We start from the raw sequence: 18,666 nt of genomic DNA on the forward strand, positions 1-18,666 counted from the left end.
AATCGAACCAGGGTCTGTAGTGACGCCTCTAGCACTGAGATGCAGTGCCATAGACCGCTGCGCCACTCGGGAGCCCAATGTATAACCATATAATAACTAAGAAAACATTGCCTTATCATAAAAATCTAATGAATAAGTAGAATGATCACCATCACGACATTACAGTATCAAAGCTGATACAGCCTCATAAATACCAGTATTCCCTACACCTATACGCTCATCAACTGAGCGTACCAGGGACAGGCCTCAAAACGACCTGAGCTCTTGAATGTGCAGAACGGCTTATATCAACGCAACGCTGATGTGCTGTCGCCTCTCGTTGCATTTTTTTCTTCATTGGGAACACGAGAAGCCGCTCATGTCGGTAGGCATGTTGTGTTGTTGAAGCAAAAATAGATTTTCCTCGCTATGGCTATCGTATGCCTTCTCTGGCACGTATCCGTCCAGGCTGCTGGTTGTGGCTTCTGGTTGATCAAGAGGGGTTCAAGGAGAATAGCCTTCAGTCAAAGTGGACGCTACACCCCTCCGGCTCCGAACGGTCCCTTCTCTCCCGTGCACAAGGTCGACCAGTGCGGTGCCCCTATTACAAATGTCGTGATGTTGCCAATCGTTACGGCGTTCAACTGCTACAACTGCATATTATCTCTGGGTTTGTATGGCTGTGGCTGTAGACATCCTGCCTGAATCCTTTCCTTCCTACCTCGCTATCGCTTGTAGAATAGAATGCGGGGGACTATTCCTCCGGGACGTTTGCACGACATTTCGACCGGACAGCAAGCAGCATGCTGGCGTTACATAATGCAAACAGTGTGTGCATACCCAGCTAGCACATTTGGTTCCTTGGAAGTTGTGGGAACGTACGTTTTTGGTTCCCCATTGGTTCTGTGAACGAAGCCATCTGTTTTCTGACAGGTAAAACTGAACATTTCGCCTGTTCTGGGAATGTTAATTTGTAGGTTGCAGTGAGGTTCTAAGAATGTTTTACTATGGTTCCCTTAAATTTTTCTGGGATGTTTTATTAACGTTCTGAGAACGGAAATTCGAGGTTATTTGAAGGTAATTAAATAACGTTCTGAGAACGTTTCAATAAAGCTTTTTATAATACTGCTAGTTTAGTTTGGGTTAACTGTTTTGAACTCCAAGCACAGATAGGACACAGAGGAATTTATTTGCTTAGGCATTAATCATGCAAACACATTTAATTATTATTATTTAATTTTAGATTTTTTTTTACCCTTTTTTCTCACCAATTGGTAGTTACAGTCTGGTCCCATCGCTGTAACTCCCATTAGACTCGGGAGAGGCAAAAGTCGAGAGCCGTGCATCATCCAAAACACGACCCCACCAAGCCGCACTTCTTCTTGACACAATGCCTGCTTAACCCGGACTAGGGTTGCATATTTTGGGGAATATTCAGTGGTGGGAATTAACAGGAATATATGGAAATTAACGGGAATATATGGGAATTAATGGAAATATGCAAAATATATATATATATATTTAGTTACGGATTGAACTTTAATTAAGTGAGTTGACTCTTCCCATGGGATGATTTCACTGAACAACAAAAGAAAGAGAATTGAATGATCCCCAATGATCCATCGCATCTCCCAAAAACGTTTCCAACATACATCTATAAAATTATAGTCTAGAAACTAAAGCTTTGGTTGTCTTCCTCTCAGGCTTCCATGTCTTCTCCCTGGGCCTCCTCAATGTCCACCTCTTGAACATCAGACTCTGAGGCCTCATCTTCACTGTCACTTTCCAACCTTGTTGAGGATGGCTCATTGTCAGGCTCAAAAAGCCAAAAATTTGCCCGGATGGCCACCAATTTTTCAAATCTGGTATTTGTCAGCCTGTTGCGTGCTTTGGTGTGTGTGTGTTCCCAAACAAGGACCAGTTGCGCTCTGAGGTGGCTGATGTTGGTGGGATTTGGAGGATGATGGAGGCAACAAGGGAAAGAGCCTCAGATCCACAAAGCCCCTTCCACTAGGTGGCTGACGAGATATGTTGGCACGACTGCCATATTGCATCTCCATCCCAAAACCCTTGCTTGGAAGTGTACTTCGCCAGACTGCCAAGAACCTTGCCCTCATCCAGGCCAAGGTGACGAGACATGGTAGTGATGACACCATAGGCATTGTTAATCTCTGCACAAGACAGGATGCTCTTGCCAGCATACTTGGGGTCCAACATGTACGCTGCGGCGTTTATGGGCTTCAGGCAGAAGTCTTCACGCTTTTTGATGTATTTCAGAACTGCAGTTTCCTCTGCTTGGAGCAACAGTGAAATGGGCAGGGCAGTACGGATTTCTTCTCTTACATCTGCAAGCAGAGTCTGGACATCAGACAGGATGGCATTGTCTCCCTCAATCTGTGCAATGGCTACTGCTATAGGTTTCAGGTTTGCATGGTGAGGTAGATTGCTGCTATAACTTGATGACCCTTCACATACCTAACCATTTCTTTGGCTCTCTTGTAGAGTGTATCCATTGTTTTCAGTGCCATGATGTCCTTGAGGAGCAGATTCAATGCATGAGCAGCACAGCCAAAGGGTGTGATGTGAGGGTAGGACTCCTCCACTTTAGACCAAGCAGCCTTCATGTTCGCAGCATTGTCTGTCACCAGTGCAAATACCTTCTGTGGTCTAAGGTCATTGATGACTGCCTTCACCTCATCTCCAATGTAGAGACCGGTGTGTCTGTTGTCCCTTGTGTCTATGCTCTTGTAGAATACTGGTTGAGGGGTAGAGATGATGTAGTTAATTATTCCTTGCCCACAAACATTTGACCACCCATCAGAGATGATTGCAATACAGTCTGCTTTCTCTATGATTTGCTTGACCTTCACTTGAACTCTGTTGAACTCCGCATCCAGCAAATTAGTAAATAAAGCATGTCTGGTTGGAGGGGTGTATGCTGGGCGAAGAACATTCAGAAATCTCTTCCAATACACATTACCTGTGAGCATCAGAGGTGAACCAGTTGCATACACAGCTCGAGCAAGACATTCATCAGCATTTCTCTGACTACGTTCCTCCATTGAGTCAAAAACACTTCTGATTCCAGGAGGACTATGAGCTGTTGTTATCGATAAGGTGTCTGATTCATCATTTTCACATCGAATAGAAGTAGAGGGACTTGTGTCAGAGCTTGCTTGTTGTGAGCACTGAAGGAACTTCATGCACTTGGCCAGATGATTCTGCATCTTTGTTGCATTCTTCACATATGATTTGGCACAGTATTTGCCAAGTACACAGCTTTTCCTTCTACATTAGCTGAAGTGAAATGTCTCCACACATCAGATAGTAAAGATTAGAAAAAAATGAGTTAAAAAAAACAATTCAATTCCATGTAGAGATAAATAGTTAAGCAGTTAGATTAAACAGCTCCTTTGTAAAATACATGTTATAAAATGAAACATGTATGGAAACAGGTGTATTAACACTCCTCAGTCAGCAGGCTCAAGCAAGCTAAAACACACCTAGTAGCAAAAACTAGCTAGCAGAAATTGTTAACAAGTTAGAAATGATTTAAGCACACTTTGCTGTAGGCTACTATTTAATAGTTAATAACAAAATCATGTATGTCATATAACATATACAGTTGAAGTCGGAAGTTTACATACACTTAGGTTGGAGTCATTAAAACTCGTTTTTCAACCACTCCACAAATTTCTTGTTAACAAACTATAGTTTTGGCAAGTCGGCTTGGACATCTTCTTTGTGCATTACAGAAGTCATTTTTTCAACAATTGTTTACAGATTATTTCACTTATAATTCACTGTATCACAATTTCAGTGGGTCAGAAGTTTACATACACTGAGTTGACTGTGCCTTTAAACAGCTTGGAAAATTCCAGAAAATGATGTCATGGCTTTAGAAGCTTCTGATAGGCTAATTCAACTGGACGTGTACATGTGGATGTATTAAAAGGCCTACCTTCAAACTCAGTACCTCTTTGCTTGACATCATGGTGAAATCAAAAGAAATCAGCCAAGACCTCAGAAAAAATTGTAGACCTCCACAAGTCTGGTTCATCCTTGGCAGCAATTTCCAAACGCCTGAAGGTATCACGTTCATCTGTACAATCAATAGCACGCAAGTGTAAACACCATGGGACCATGCAGACGTCATACCGCTCAGGAAGGAGACGCGTTCTGTCTCCTAGAGATGAACGTACTTTGGTGCGAAACGTGCAAATCAATCCCAGAACAACAGCAAAGGACCTTGTGAAGATGCTGGAGGAAACAGGTACAAAAGTATCTATATCCACAGTAAAATGAGTCCTATATTGACATAACCTGAAAGACTGCTCAGCAAGGAAGAAGCCACTGCTCCAAAACCGCCATAAAAAAGCCAGACTACGGTTTGCAACTGCACATGGGGACAAAGATCGTACTTTTTGGAGAAATGTCCTCTGATCTGATGAAACAAAAATAGAACTGTTTGGCCATAATGACCATAGTTATGTTTGGAGGAAAAAGGGGGGTCTTGCAAGCCGAAGAACACCACCCAAACCGTGAAGCACGGGGGTGGCAGCATCATGTTGTGGCGGTGCTTTTCTGCAGGAGGGACTGGTGCACTTCACAAAATAGATGGCATCATGAGGATGGAAAATTATGTGGATATATTGAAGCAACATCTCAAGACATCAGTCAGGAAGTTAAAGCCCTGACCTCAATCCTATAGAACATTTGTGTGCAGAACTGAAAAAGCGTGTGCGAGCAAGGAGGCCCACAAACCTGACTCAGTTACACCAGCTCTGTCAGGAGGAATGGGCCAAAATTTACCCAACTTTTTTTTGGAAGCTTGTGGAAGGCTACCCAAAACGTTTGACCCAAGTTAAACAATTTAAAGGCAATGCTACCAAATACTAATTGAGTGTATGTAAACTTCTGACCCACTGGGAATGTGATGAAAGAAATAAAAGCTGAAAGAAATCATTCTCTCTACTATTATTCTGACATTTCACATTCTTAAAATAAAGTGGTGATCCTAACTGGCCCTAAGACAGGGAATTTTTACTGGGATTAAATGTCAGGAATTGTGAAAAACTGAGTTTAAATGTATTTGGCTAAGGTGTATGTAAATTTCCAACTTCAACTGTATTCACCCCACCCAGTATTGTAATCAAAACTTACCAGAAAGCATGTAGTCCTTTGCTCATTGGCTCAGACAGACAGCATCTCATTAGTGTGCAAGATCTTGATAATCAGCTGTACATGTGATGGAAGAGTGCACTGTACATGTGATGTAAGAATGCACTGTGCATGCAGAGGGTTGCAATTCCATTGAATTGGGGATAGTTTAACCAAAATATGCCACAAGACCTAGAATTGCCTTATGTGTATCCCACAAAAAAGGTTCACTGTTATAAGCTAACTTTTTTTGATGAATTTAAGCAAAATTCCTCAAATTCCAGGGCTTAACTTGCCATGGAAGATTTCTGGAAAATTATGGAAATTTACCGGAAAGTTTCAAACCTTTGTAACCCTAACCCGGACCAATGTGTCGGAGAAAACACGGTACACCTAGCGACCATGTCAGCGTGCATTCTGCTGGGACAATTGTGCACCGCCTCATGGGTCTAGTGGTCGCGGCTGGCTGCAACACATTCTGGGATTGAACCAGGATCTGTAATGCCTTAGACCACTGTGCCACTCGGGAGGTCCCCGAACACATCAATTTTTTATTGTGGCACAACGTCAGTGAGATTTAAACCTATGATCTTCTGTTCTATATCCATGAAATTAGTGTACTGCACCACCTGGATGGAGCTTGCATGCCATGTTTTTTTTACTTATACAAAGCTATTCATTTTAGTCTATTCAAACATTTCAAAGGAAAAACAGTCATTAAGATCAGGTGTGGCCAAATAGTGGGCGCGGCCAACACACCTGAACACACTTAACAAAATAACTAATAGAGAGTTTTGTTGATGCTGAGAATGGAACGTATATGTTTATAAATAACATTCTTAATAGGGGTGTGCCGACATGGCCATACTCGTATTTGTAATCGTATCCATAAATTGACAGTTGATAGTCGGATCGGATCAGTTGATACACGTGATCGGGACATTTTTTTTGTGTTTTAATATGCCTAAATAGATTTTGGCAAAATATCTCCCTGCACATTCTCACTACAAAAAATTATGCAGATTAGGAGCAGTGCGCGGAGGGGTGGGTGTGTATGTGTGTGTCTGTATACTCAACTTGCAGCGGGCAGTCAGGTTTGCTGTCACTCAGTCAGAATGCACATTAGCGTTTCATCTTTTTTCCATACCATTGCTCCACTTGTTAGATATTATGCACATTGATAGCTTGATAGCAAACGTCCTCACTATGTGATTTATCATAGTAGCAGGCAGCAGCAATCTAAATGATCAGACTGAAAACATGCAAGGGAAAGTGATCGGATGAAATTATGATTATGGTCCCGTGTGGCTCAGTTGGTAGAGCATGGTGTTTGCAACACCAGGGTTGTGGGTTTGATTCCCACGGGGGACCAGTACGGAGAAAAAAATGTATGAAATGTATGCATTCACTACTGTAAGTTGCTCTGGATAAGAGTGTCTGCTAAATGACTAAAATGTAATGAAGCGAGTGGCCGGAGAACTACACCTTCACTCGATCCAATCAGAGCAGCAGGATCAACGTACAGCCTGCCCTTCTCTTTACAGACAGGCAAACTATCTGGTTTAGTTATTTCGACCACGCACATGACTGACTCAAAGACAGTTCAGTATGGTTTAGAAACTATGTGACTGACTGACATGAGAATGATGCTTGCTGGCACCTGAAAATAACTTTTTTTCTGATCACGGATAGTTAAAAAAAATACTCTGATCATAATCGTATCCAGAAAATATCCTATATCCGTTACGATACCAAATTTGTCCAACTACTCGGCACACCCCTAATTCTTAGAACTTTACAACATTTTTCTTGTGGTTTTTATGGAAAGTTTTCTTAACATTCTCGGGAACAATGTGGGAACATGACTTTAAATAGAACCATGAAGAAACCTGTAGGAAACATTATGCTGAAGTACTGAAATTCCCCCAGAAGAACGTTCTTTCTTAACGTTCTCGTAACAATGTGAGATCATGACTTTAAATAGAACCATGAGGAAATCTGTAGGAAACGTTATGCTGAAATACTGAAATTCCCAGAGAAAATTGTTGTTTCTTCTTACATCTACACGTTCCGCTAGCGGAACGTCTGCTCCAATATCCAATGATGGGCGGGGCGCGAAATACAAACTCCTCTAAAATCCGAAAACTTCCATTTTTCAAACATATGACTATTTTACAGCTATTTAAAGACAAGACTCTCCTTTATCTAACCACACTGTCCGATTTCAAAAAGGCTTTACAGCGAAAGCAAAACATTAGATTATGTCAGCAGAGTACCCAGCCAGAAATAATCAGACACCCATTTTTCAAGCTAGCATATCATGTCACATAAACCCAAACCATAGCTAAATGCAGCACTAACCTTTTATGATCTTCATCAGATGACACACCTAGGACATTATGTTATACAATACATGCATGTCTGTTCAATCAAGTTCATATTTATATCAAAAACCAGCTTTTTACATTAGCATGTGACGTTCAGAACTAGCATTCCCACCGAACACTTCCGGTGATTTTACTAAATTACTCACGATAAACGTTCACAAAAAGCATAACAATTATTTTAAGAATTATAGATACAGAACTCCTCTATGCACTCGATATGTCCGATTTTAAAATAGCTTTTCGGATGAAGCACATTTTGCAATAATCTAAGTACATAGCCCAGCCATTACGGGCTAGCTATTTAGACACCCAACCAGTTTAGCCTTCACCAAAATCACATTTCCTATAAGAAAAATGTTCTTACCTTGCTTGTTCTTCGTCAGAATACACTGCCAGGACTTCTACTTCAATAACAAATGTAGGTTTGGTCCCAAATAATCCATCGTTATGTTCCATCAAGACGTTTTGTTTGTGCGTTCTAGACACTATCCCAACGCTAAATCTCGGCCACGAGCATGACGCAGAATTTGACAAAAAAATTCTAAATATTCCATTACCGTACTTCGAAGCATGTCAACCGCTGTTTAAAACCAATTTTTATGCAATTTATCTCGTAGAAAAGCGATAATATTCCGACCGGGAATCTGCCTGTCTGTATACTGAGGGAAAAACCGAAAGCCGGGGGCGGGGCGGGTCGCGAGCGTAAGGCTTAGTCCACTGAGTGACCACTTAGCTTTTGCTCTCCTTTGTTTCAGCCAGGGCTTTGAATTACGTCATTCCTGTTTTTCCCGGGCTCTGAGACTCCATTGGAGACGTGCGAAGTGTCACGTAACAGCAGAGATCCTGAGTTTTTGGAAGAGATGTCAAACAAAGAAAATAAAAGGTCTGACAGGGTACTTCCTGAACAGAAGCATCTCAGGTTTTTGCCTGCCATAGGAGTTCTGTTATACTCACAGACACCATTCAAACAGTTTCAGAAACTGTGGAGTGTTTTCTCTCCAAAGCTAATAATTATATGCATATTCTAGTTTCTGGGCAGGACTAATAATCAGATTAAATCGGGTACGTTTTTTATCCAGCCGTGAAAATACTGCCCCCTAGCCATAAGAGGTTAACACTCTCTGAACTATTTGAGAACATTCCCAATCTCAAACCAGTTGGAGAACGTTCTTAGAACCATGTTTGAACTTTTAGGAAGCGTTCTGTTAAATTAATGAAATGCCAACAAAATTTAGTTTTTTTGTCAAGTTCCTTAAATGTGCTTAGAATTTTCCAAAGCCAAGCAACTATCCTGCACCATTACCAGAAAGTTGTGGGAATGTTGTATGCAAAATAACCATAGGATAACCACGCTCTCACCAAGCTCTAAGAAACATATGGTTCTCTGAACGTTATGTGCTAGCTGGGTAGAAACTGGCATCCGTTCGTAATTGTTAATAATCAGATCCTTATTTTCGTTTTTAGAGGACAGCTCCTATTTCTATTACCCTATAGTCTACCGTATTGTGTGGGGTGCACATCAAAGTAAAAACATATTTGATAATCGCATCATCAGACATATTGCCTGTTAAAGGCTATTTATTATTGTAGTCTGGTGTAATTAATGTCAGCATAGGCATACGGTTTTATTAATGGAATGTAGGCCTAACAAGAGTGTAGCCTAATAACATAGGCTAATGGTAAGAATGTATCCAAGGTCTACGAGAGGCTAACGTAACATTCCATGCGAAGGCCGTGGGGCTATCATCAGCCGCATTCACAGTTCACACACTCGTTACATAACTCTGTTCAGTGTAACCTATGTGACAACCATAGCGGAGATCACAGCTATTACCATTTTGATGCTGTGTTACGGTGTGCGGCAACTTGTAGTGTACAATGTTGCATGTCACACCCGCCCGCTAAGTAGCCTATGTGTCTTGTTCTTCAACCAGCGAGGGGAGAATACATTCTAGCATGGCTCAGGCCCTGACTAACAAACGCCACGAGTCAATAAACACACGACAGACATTACAAACGAGCGGTGGACTATTCCACATTCCAACGCATCACTTCGCCTTATTTACTTTTTGTAGGGCTGGCTCATCAGCAGTTTTTTTTACTTCCCGTTATGATGACCTAGCCTATATTTAATTTAAAATAACTCAAACATGGGAGAAAGAAAAAAACAGAAGCGTTGCGGTTGGAAATTCATTTTAGACGTGAAGATCCCTGCAGCTGCGACCTTTGAGATAGCAGCTATGACTGCAATGCATAGATGGCAGCAGTCATTTTAGTGTGCTTCTCTAACCTGCAAACTAATTTATGTGAAACTCAAGGATATTAGAGCCTATAGCGTTAAATGTCTGTTTTTTTTAGATCCGTGCTTATATAGGGCTAATTACATAATTGAGCCATAAGAAACACAGATCGATTACTGAGACACTACTGTGATAAACACAGAGGACTCCGGCGCACAACCCCTATAATAATATAACATTCCGCCGACTGCTTTGAATTACGCACTGATAGAATAGAAATAATGTCGTTTTCTCAAATTAGATGGGTGTAAAATAGAATAAGGTTTGGCCTGCCCTAGATAGCATACGACTAAAGAAGCCTACATCAAACATGCACACTAGGACGGATCACACTGGAACGAGGAATAACTCACCATGATCATCCTTCTCGCTTCTTTCCCTCCAAACTAGCTCGCACGAGCCAAGCCAATACTGGGAAGGATAGGACGAATTGAAGTCCCCGGTATTGTTGACGGTTTGAATAGTCAGAGAGGGGGACCAGTGGTGACAAACATACATAAACACACAATATCCTCCTGTCGTTTTCTCTCTCTCCACTCCCTTGCTTCTCCCCCTCTCTCCTCATCTCCGACGCGCCACCGCTCACACGCTCCAATTCTGTCTCCCTCTCAGCATCTCTGCACTCCCTCTAGAGGTGCAACTCTGTATGAGACGCTGCTGAGAGGTATACCACAAAGCATGATCCATGAGTTTGTCAGATTTTCTCGTTAATTAAGAAAGCTAAACATAGATATGTGTTTTTGTTTGTTGAATCAACTAGACCAGGTTTCCCCAAATGGCGAATTTTCGACCGCGGGCGATTTTATTTGGCCCACCAAGTTTTCGGAGCAAAATAAATACGTTATTGTTATACATAACATACTTCAAAAACACCAACATATCATCTCCAAGTGATTTTAATTTAGGAAATCAGTTCCAAAGTATTCCCACACATAATAGAGACATTTGTCATCGTATACACATGTAAGCAAAGTTTGAAATTATTATGTTTAAGTCAAATATGATATATGTTAGGGCTTCTTGCGTCAATTTGCAGTGTGAAATTATTTGTCATTGTATTCCGGCCCCATGACCATCCACTCAGGACAAAATCGGCCCACGACTGAACCTAGTTGATGATCCCTGAATTAGACCATGTCCATTTCAAGCTTATCGTTCTAAAAAGTAAAGCAGTTATATCAGAATATTTAGACAGGTTAGCTTCTTGATCCTGCCTTGTAGTATACCCCTCTGGTCAATGCTCTGTATGAACCATAACACAGTCTATTAACTCAATCTTTTTGTCACCTGCTACTGTGTTATGAGGAAAAGTTGTGATGGGGATAGTTCCAATGTACCTGTTACCCACTTAGTTCCAAACCAGATGCCAGATGTCCCACATCTACAGTGCATTTGGAAAGTATTCAGATCCTTTGACTTTTTCAACATTTGGATACGTTACAGCCTTATACTAAAGTTGATTAAATCGTTCTCCCCCCTCATCAATCTACACACAATTCCCCACAATAACAAAGCAGAAACAGTTTTTTAGAACATTTTTGCTAATTTACTAAAAATTTAAAATTTAAATGTCACATTTATTTAAGTATTCAGACCCTTTACTCGGTACCTTGTTGAATCACCTTTGACAGCGATTACAGCCTCGGGTCGTCTTGGGTATAATGCTACAAGCTTGTCACACCTGTATTTGGGGAGTTTCTCCCATTCTTCTCTGCAGATCCTATCAAGCTTTGTCAGGTTGGATGAGGAGCGTCTCTCCAGAGATGTTCGATTGGGTTCAAGTCCAGGCTCTGGCTGTGCCACTCAAGGACATTAAGACACTTGTCCCGAAGCCACTCCTGCGTTGTCTTGGCTGTGTCCTTAAGGTCGTTGTCCTGTTGGAAGGTGAACCTTCGCCCCAGGCTGAGGTCCTGAGCGCTTTGGAGCAGGTTTTCATCAAGGATCTCTCTGTACTTTGCTCCGTTCATCTTTCCATCAATCCTGAATAGTCTCCCAGTCCCTGCTGCTGAAAAAACCCCACAGCATGATGCTGCAACCACCATGCTTCACTGTAAGGGTGGTGCCAGGTTTCCTCCAGACATGACACTTGGCATTCAAGCCAAAGAGTTCAATCTTGGTTTCATCAGACCAGAGAATCTTGGGTGCTTTTTGCAAACTCCAAGCAGGCTGTCATGCGCCTTTTACTGAGGAGTGGCATCCATCTGGCCACTCTACCATAAAGGCCTGATTGGTGGAGTACTGCAGAGATGGTTGTCCTTCTGGAAGGTTCTACCATCTCCGCAGAGGAACTCTGGAGCTCTGTCAGAGTGACCATTGGGTTCTTGGTGACCTCCCTGACCAAGGCCCTTCTCCCCCGATTGCTCAGTTTGGCCAGGTGGCCAGGTCTAAGAATGATGGAGGCTACTGTGTTCTTGGGGACCTTCAATGCTGCTGAAATGTTTTGGTACCCTTCCCCAGATCTGTGCCTCGACACTATCGTGTCTCGGAGCTCTACGGACAATTACTTCAACCTCATGGCTTGGTTTTTGCTCTGACATGCACTATTCACTGTGGGACTTACAGTTGAAGTCGGAGGTTTACATACACCTTAGCCAAATACATTTAAACTCAATTTTTCACAATTCCTGACATTTAATTTGAGTAAAAATTCCTTGTCTTAGGTCAGTTAGGATCACCACTTTATTTTAAGAATGTGAAATGTCAGAATAATAGTAGAGAGAATGGATTTATTTAATCTTTTATTCTTTCATCACATTTTAATTTTTAATTTTTTTTATTTCACCTTTATTTAACCAGATAGGCTAGTTGAGAACAAGTTGTTATTTACAGCTGCGACCTGGCCAAGATAAAGCAAAGCAGTGTGACACAGACAACAACACAGAGTTACACATGGAGTAAACAATAAACAAGCCAATAACACAATAAACAAGTCAATGACACAGTAGAAAAAAAAGAAAGTCTATATACAGTGTGTGCAAAAGGCAAAAGTGCAACATTCCCAGTGGGTCAGAAGTTTACATACACTCAATTAGTATTTGGTAGCATTGCCTTTAAATTGTTTAACTTGGGTCAAATGTTTCGGGGTAGTCTTCCACAACTTTCCACAATAAGTTGGGTGAATTTTGGCCCATTCCTCCTGACAGAGCTGGAGTAACTGAGTCAGGTTTGTAGGCCTCATTGCTCGCACATGCTTTTTCAGTTCTGCCCACAAATGTTCTATTGGATTGAGGTCAGGGCTTTGTGATGGCCATTCCAATACCTTGACTTTGTTGTGCTTAAGCCATTTTGCCACAACTTTGGAAGTATGCTTTGGGGTCATTGTCCATTTGGAAGACCCATTTGCGACCAAGCTTTAACTTCCTGACTGATGAAGGTTTTGGAGTAGTGGCTTCTTCCTTGCTGAGCGGCCTTTCAGGTTATGTTGATATAGGACTTTTTTTACTGTGGATATAGATACTTTTGTACCTGTTTCCTCCAGCATCTTCACAAGGTCCTTTGCTGTTGTTCTGCGATTGATTTGCACTTTCGCACCAAAGTATGTTCATCTCTAGGAGACAGAATGCGTCTCCTTCCTGAGTGGTATGACGGCTGTGTGGTCCCATGGTGTTTATACTTGCGTATTATTGTTTGTACAGATGAATGTGGTACCTTCAGGCATTTGGAAATTGCTCCCAAGGATGAACCAGACTTGTGGAGGTCTGCAATTTTTTTTCTGAGGTCTTGGCTGATTTCTTTTGATTTTCCCATGATGTCAAGCAAAGAGGTACTGAGTTTGAAGGTAGGCCTTGAAATACATCCACAGGTATACCTCCAATTGACTCAAATGATGTCAATTAGCCTATCAGAAGCTTCTAAAGCCATGACATCATTTTCTGGAATTTTCCAAGCTGTTTAAAGGCACAGTCAACTTAGTGTATGCAAACTTCTGACCCACTGGAATTGTGATACAGTGAATTATAAGTAAAATAATCTGTCTGTAAACAATTGTTGGAAAAATTACTTGTGTCATGCACAAAGTAGATATCCTAACTGACTTGCCAAAACTATAGTTTGTTAACAAGAAATGTGTTGAGTGGTTGAAAAACGAGTTTTAATGACTCCAACCTAAGTGTATGTAAACCTCCTACTTCAACTGTATATAGACAGATGTGTGCCTTTCCAAATAATGTCCAATTAATTGAATTTAGCACAGATGGACTCCAAGTTGTAGAAACATCTAAAAAATTATCAATGAAAACAGGATGCACCTGAGCTCAATTTCGAGTCTCATATCAAAGGGTGTGAATACTTACATAAATAAGTATTTTATAAAAATGCAAACATTTCTTAAAACCTGTTTTCGCTATGTCATTATGGTTAAGATCCGACATATGTATATGGTATTTAGATTGATGAGAAAAGTAAATAATTTAATACATCTTAGAATAAGACTGTAACGTAACAAAATGTGGAAATGGTCAAGTGGTCTGAATACTTTTCGAATGCACTGTAATTTCAAATACAATTTTACTGGTGGTGTACACAATTTAGCAGGTCTTATGGTGGGTGCAGCGAAACGCTTATGTTCCTAGTTTCTATCAATCAGTGCAGTAAATGTCAACAAGCACTCAATAATCCAACATTTAAAAATAATAAAAAATGGCTACCCAGATAAAAAAAGCAGGAAAATTCTCAGCAACAAAAGAGTGATCAAGTTAAGATCCAACATATGTATATGGCAAAAAATGATCTATTGCAAAAAGTAAATAGAGGGAACCCAAAAGCCACCTATAGCCTACTGTGGTACAATAGACTTTCCATCCTGGTAAACCTGTTACTTAAGAGTTCTTACCAACAGATTGCAAAGTGTGGTTACTTACGGTTTGTTCATAAATTCACTCTGTAGTGCCCGAGTGCGCTCTGGGCATTTGTAAATTCAGAGAGTTGTCATATTGTGTGTTAGTAAATTCAGAGCGCTTCGCTCTCGGAGCGTTCAGAGCAGACACTAGACGCTCTGGCTGAGGAGTAGCGTTGATCCGAGCGTTCTTCTGACCTCACAACGGCAGTCAAGCACCCAAGTTAACTGGCTAAAATTGGCTAGCTTGCTAGCTACTTCCAGGCACAAATGAGAGACACAAATGAGAGAACACCTCACTCTGACCATTTTACTTGCCCGAGCAGAACTGGTTAGGTGCTTTCATGTTAGATAGAGCGTTGGTGACTGTAACTGTGCTGCTGGTAACCATTTCTTTTTTTAAATGTTGCCGAAGGTTAATAACACCGGTCATTTTCAACAAGTGTTGTGCTTTCGGTTATTCTGTGCTCTTGAACACAGATAAGACTGCTCTGAAATTGGAGTAGATAGCCAGAGTGAATATACGAACACACTCTTAACCACAGAACAGATAGAGAGGGCTTTATAGATAGAGACTAAATTAAACCAAGTCATGATGTTGAGCTGTGTAAGAATAAAGTGATGAAGAGATAATAGTACGCAACAGTTAGATAGCTACAGTGTAATAGCAACCAATCACAAACTCTTGATTGCTATGTATGTAGATCATACCACACACCAAAGTTTCAATAGCATCTAGTTGCCATTTTTACTGTCAGGTCAGTACCAAAGTGCCTGGTTAAACAACAACATGGTGCACAGGTCCGGTCCTCTGGGGCCACAGTGTCTCCTGGTTTTCATAACCTGTTTTTTATCTGGGTAGCCAGGCGTATGCACTTCTTACTATCTGCAGCCAAACAACCAATTAAGTGCAGGGAGAAATGAAAACCAAAAGGACTGCAGAACTCAAGGGCCTGAGAACCACAATAGTGTGGGTGTCTGATTATTTGAGAGAAAGAAAAAAATGTTCATGAGAAGAAAACCTTATTTTTATCTTGGCTAAACTTGATCAATCAGTTTAGAGCCAGTGCATATAGTTGGTGGGAGCATTATATCAAATCAAATGTACTGTATTGTTCACATACACGTGTTTAGCAGATGTTATTGCCGGTGTAGCGAATTAACAAGTAATATCTAACAGTTTCACAACATATACCCAAAATGCACTTAATTCTAAGTAAAGAATGGATTAAGAATATATACATATATGTCAGAGCGGCATTGGACTAAGATACAGTGGCATAGTATGGAATACAGTATATACATATGAGATGGGTGATGCAATATTTACACACAATTAAAGTGACTAAGGTACTGTAGAATAGTATATAGTACAGTTTATACATATGAGATGAAATTATTAAAGTGGCTAGTGTTTCATTTCCTTAAAGTGGCCAGTGATTCCAAATCTATGTCTATAGGCAGCAGCCTCTGATATGCTAGTGATGGCTGTTTAGCAGTCTGATAGCCTTGAGATAGAAGCTGTTTTTCAGTCTCTCGGTCCCAGCTTTGATGCACCTGTACTGACCTCGCCTTCTGGATGATAGCAGGGTTAACAGGCAGTGGCTATGTTAATACCAGAGTAAATCACAGTGTGAGTGCATCAAAGTGATCAACAGGTACATGGACAGAATCAACTTAGCCCTGAAATTACCCTGTCAATTTAAAATGAGAATGATTATATTAGGTATCCACACGTCCATGCTATGAATCCAAACAAAGATATACTGTATATCTTACTATTAAAAGTGTGCTACAGACTTGTGCTTGTGCTTTGTAACTGTGCCGATGCCTGAGGTAGTAACAAATAGTTACTGAAAGTGAAATGTTAAAAGGCTAAAAGTCAATAGAGCTGTGTTTGCCTTGTGCTCAGCTGACTGATGGCTCTGCAACTGTAGCCAACCTGGTGCCTTTGGCAGGTTCACTGTTGCCTGAAGGTAGAACTGAGCAGTGCTTGCCACTTGTTGTGTTACTATTTGACTAGTTCCAAACACTGCAAACTTACCGACAGGGTACACACACTTTATCACAGAAATTACACTCCAACCATCCAATTCACAACGAGGTAAAAATGCTTTTTGGAAGAAACAAAAATATGTTTATGTCTGTCTATCTCTGTGTGTGTGTGTGTGTGTGTGTGTGTGTGTGTGTGTGTGTGTGTGTGTGTGTGTGTGTGTGTGTGTGTGTGTGTGTGTGTGTGTGTGTGTGTTGGATGGCAGTGGGTGTTGAATGGCCACCAACAGTGCTCATCGTCAGGTGATTGAAAGCTGGGGTGTTTGGTTGTGACAGGCGTGAAACTCAGGAAATGGCCCCGGGGTGTCCATATGTCACCGTACACTGATGTACCCGTCACTGAGATTAAACTGCTGACCATCTCACACTCTCTCTTTCACTCTCCCAATTCAATTCAATTCTGTTGAAGAGAGCCAAGTTGTTTAATCAAGGTACTGCCACGCTGTTGCACAGCAGGAGGACCTATACTAATCAGAGGCTTCAAACATTAACCCTTCATAGTTAACATTGGGGTCAACGATCAATGCATTTCACGTGAATGTACAAAACGTGACAATTTAATAAACAAATGTCATAGCAAAAATGTGTATTATAAATGTTAGATGTTGCTAGAGAAGAATCCCAGATACCCTGTCTGCGTAATGCTGCTAGAGGTCGCTGTAGGTCACAGATGCATTCAAGGATTCCGGTAAATGGTATGGGACAATTCCACGATAACAGAACGATGCTGAGACACAGATTCTTCACTTTAAAATGTATGTCAAACACAAACCAACGATGCAAAGTTAAACAAACCATACAACTCTATGCATTTTACAAAAGCACATTTACGTGAAGAACTGTGAAGATTAAAAGTTTGGTAACAGAATGATGGTTTGTGCTGGTTGTACTGTCATTCTGTTACCAAACTTTACATCTTACCCTATCCAGCCCACCTCAGTGAGGTGAGTGAGGTGAGCTGGGCGCAGTAAAATAGGTGTGGCGCGGTAACATAGGTCCAGGGGTGGCTTTTCTTTGCACTGATCATTCTATCTCTCATTGTCGTCATAAATTCACCTCAGTGTCATAGCCCCCTCCATATCACACTGTAATATATTCAAATTGTGCTGGATGAATTAAGCCAAATTTTGTCCATGATGCTGAATGTTTGTACGGCGGTTGAAGGCCCAATATTTTCATGCTGACTACTTTAGTATGTCCTAAGTAGTCTATGACTTTTTTATACCTGCAGTCTTTGACATAAAGTACCAGTCAAAAGTTTGGACACACCTACTCATTCAAGGGTTTTTCTTTATTTCTACTATTTTCTACATTGTACAATAATAGTGAAGACATCAACGTTATGAAATAACACATATGGAATCATGTAGTAACCAAAAAAGTGTTAAACAAATCAAAATACATGTTATATTTTATATTCTTGAAAGTAGCCACCCTCTGCCTTTATGATTGCTTTGCACACACTTTTCCAACAGTCTTGAAGGAGTTCCCACATATGCTGAGCACTTGTTGGCAGCTTTTCCTTCACTCTGCTCATCCCAAATCATCTCAATTGGGTTGAGGTCAGGTGATTATGTAGGCCAGATCATCTGATGCAGCACTCCATCACTTTCCTTCTTGGTCAAATAGCCATTACACAGCCTGTTGGTGTGTTGGGTCATTGTCCTGTTAAAAAACAAATGATAGTCCCATTAAGCTGGATCCAAGATGGCGTAGCAGTTCAGACGTCCTGTCGTGTCCCGTGTATATATATATATATTTACATATTTTTTTTCTTCACTTATCTTTTTACATTTTTTTATTCTAAACACTCAACCTCAAAGCACTCTCCTGCAACCCGCCTCATCAATTTAAAAAAAAAAAAAGAAAGTATTATTTACCTCATCTGAATTCCACGACAGAAGCTAGCCAGAGGTTAGCTATTTTCACTGGCTAACGTTGAAGTTCAGCTAGC

The 18,666-nt window shown here is 40.9% G+C and overlaps 1 protein-coding gene across 5 annotated transcripts in view; it reads right to left on the minus strand.

Annotated features, from left to right (window-relative positions):
• Positions 1 to 10,375, minus strand: part of LOC115168355 (adenylate cyclase type 6) — a 66,931-nt gene extending 56,556 nt beyond the window's left edge. Inside the window, exon 1 of one of the 5 annotated variants that reach the window (XM_029723530.1) lies at positions 10,180 to 10,375. The gene's annotated coding sequence lies outside the window, so the exon portion shown is untranslated. Of the gene's footprint in view, positions 1 to 149; positions 167 to 194; positions 954 to 10,179 lie in introns of those variants that run through there. The other 4 variants (XM_029723532.1, XM_029723531.1, XM_029723528.1 and 1 more) reach the window with 4 other exon arrangements.
• Positions 10,376 to 18,666: the final 8,291 nt, after the last annotated feature.

This window comes from Salmo trutta, chromosome 30, assembly GCF_901001165.1.
Source record: "Salmo trutta chromosome 30, fSalTru1.1, whole genome shotgun sequence".
In the NCBI taxonomy this organism is placed as follows: Eukaryota; Metazoa; Chordata; class Actinopteri; order Salmoniformes; family Salmonidae; genus Salmo; species Salmo trutta.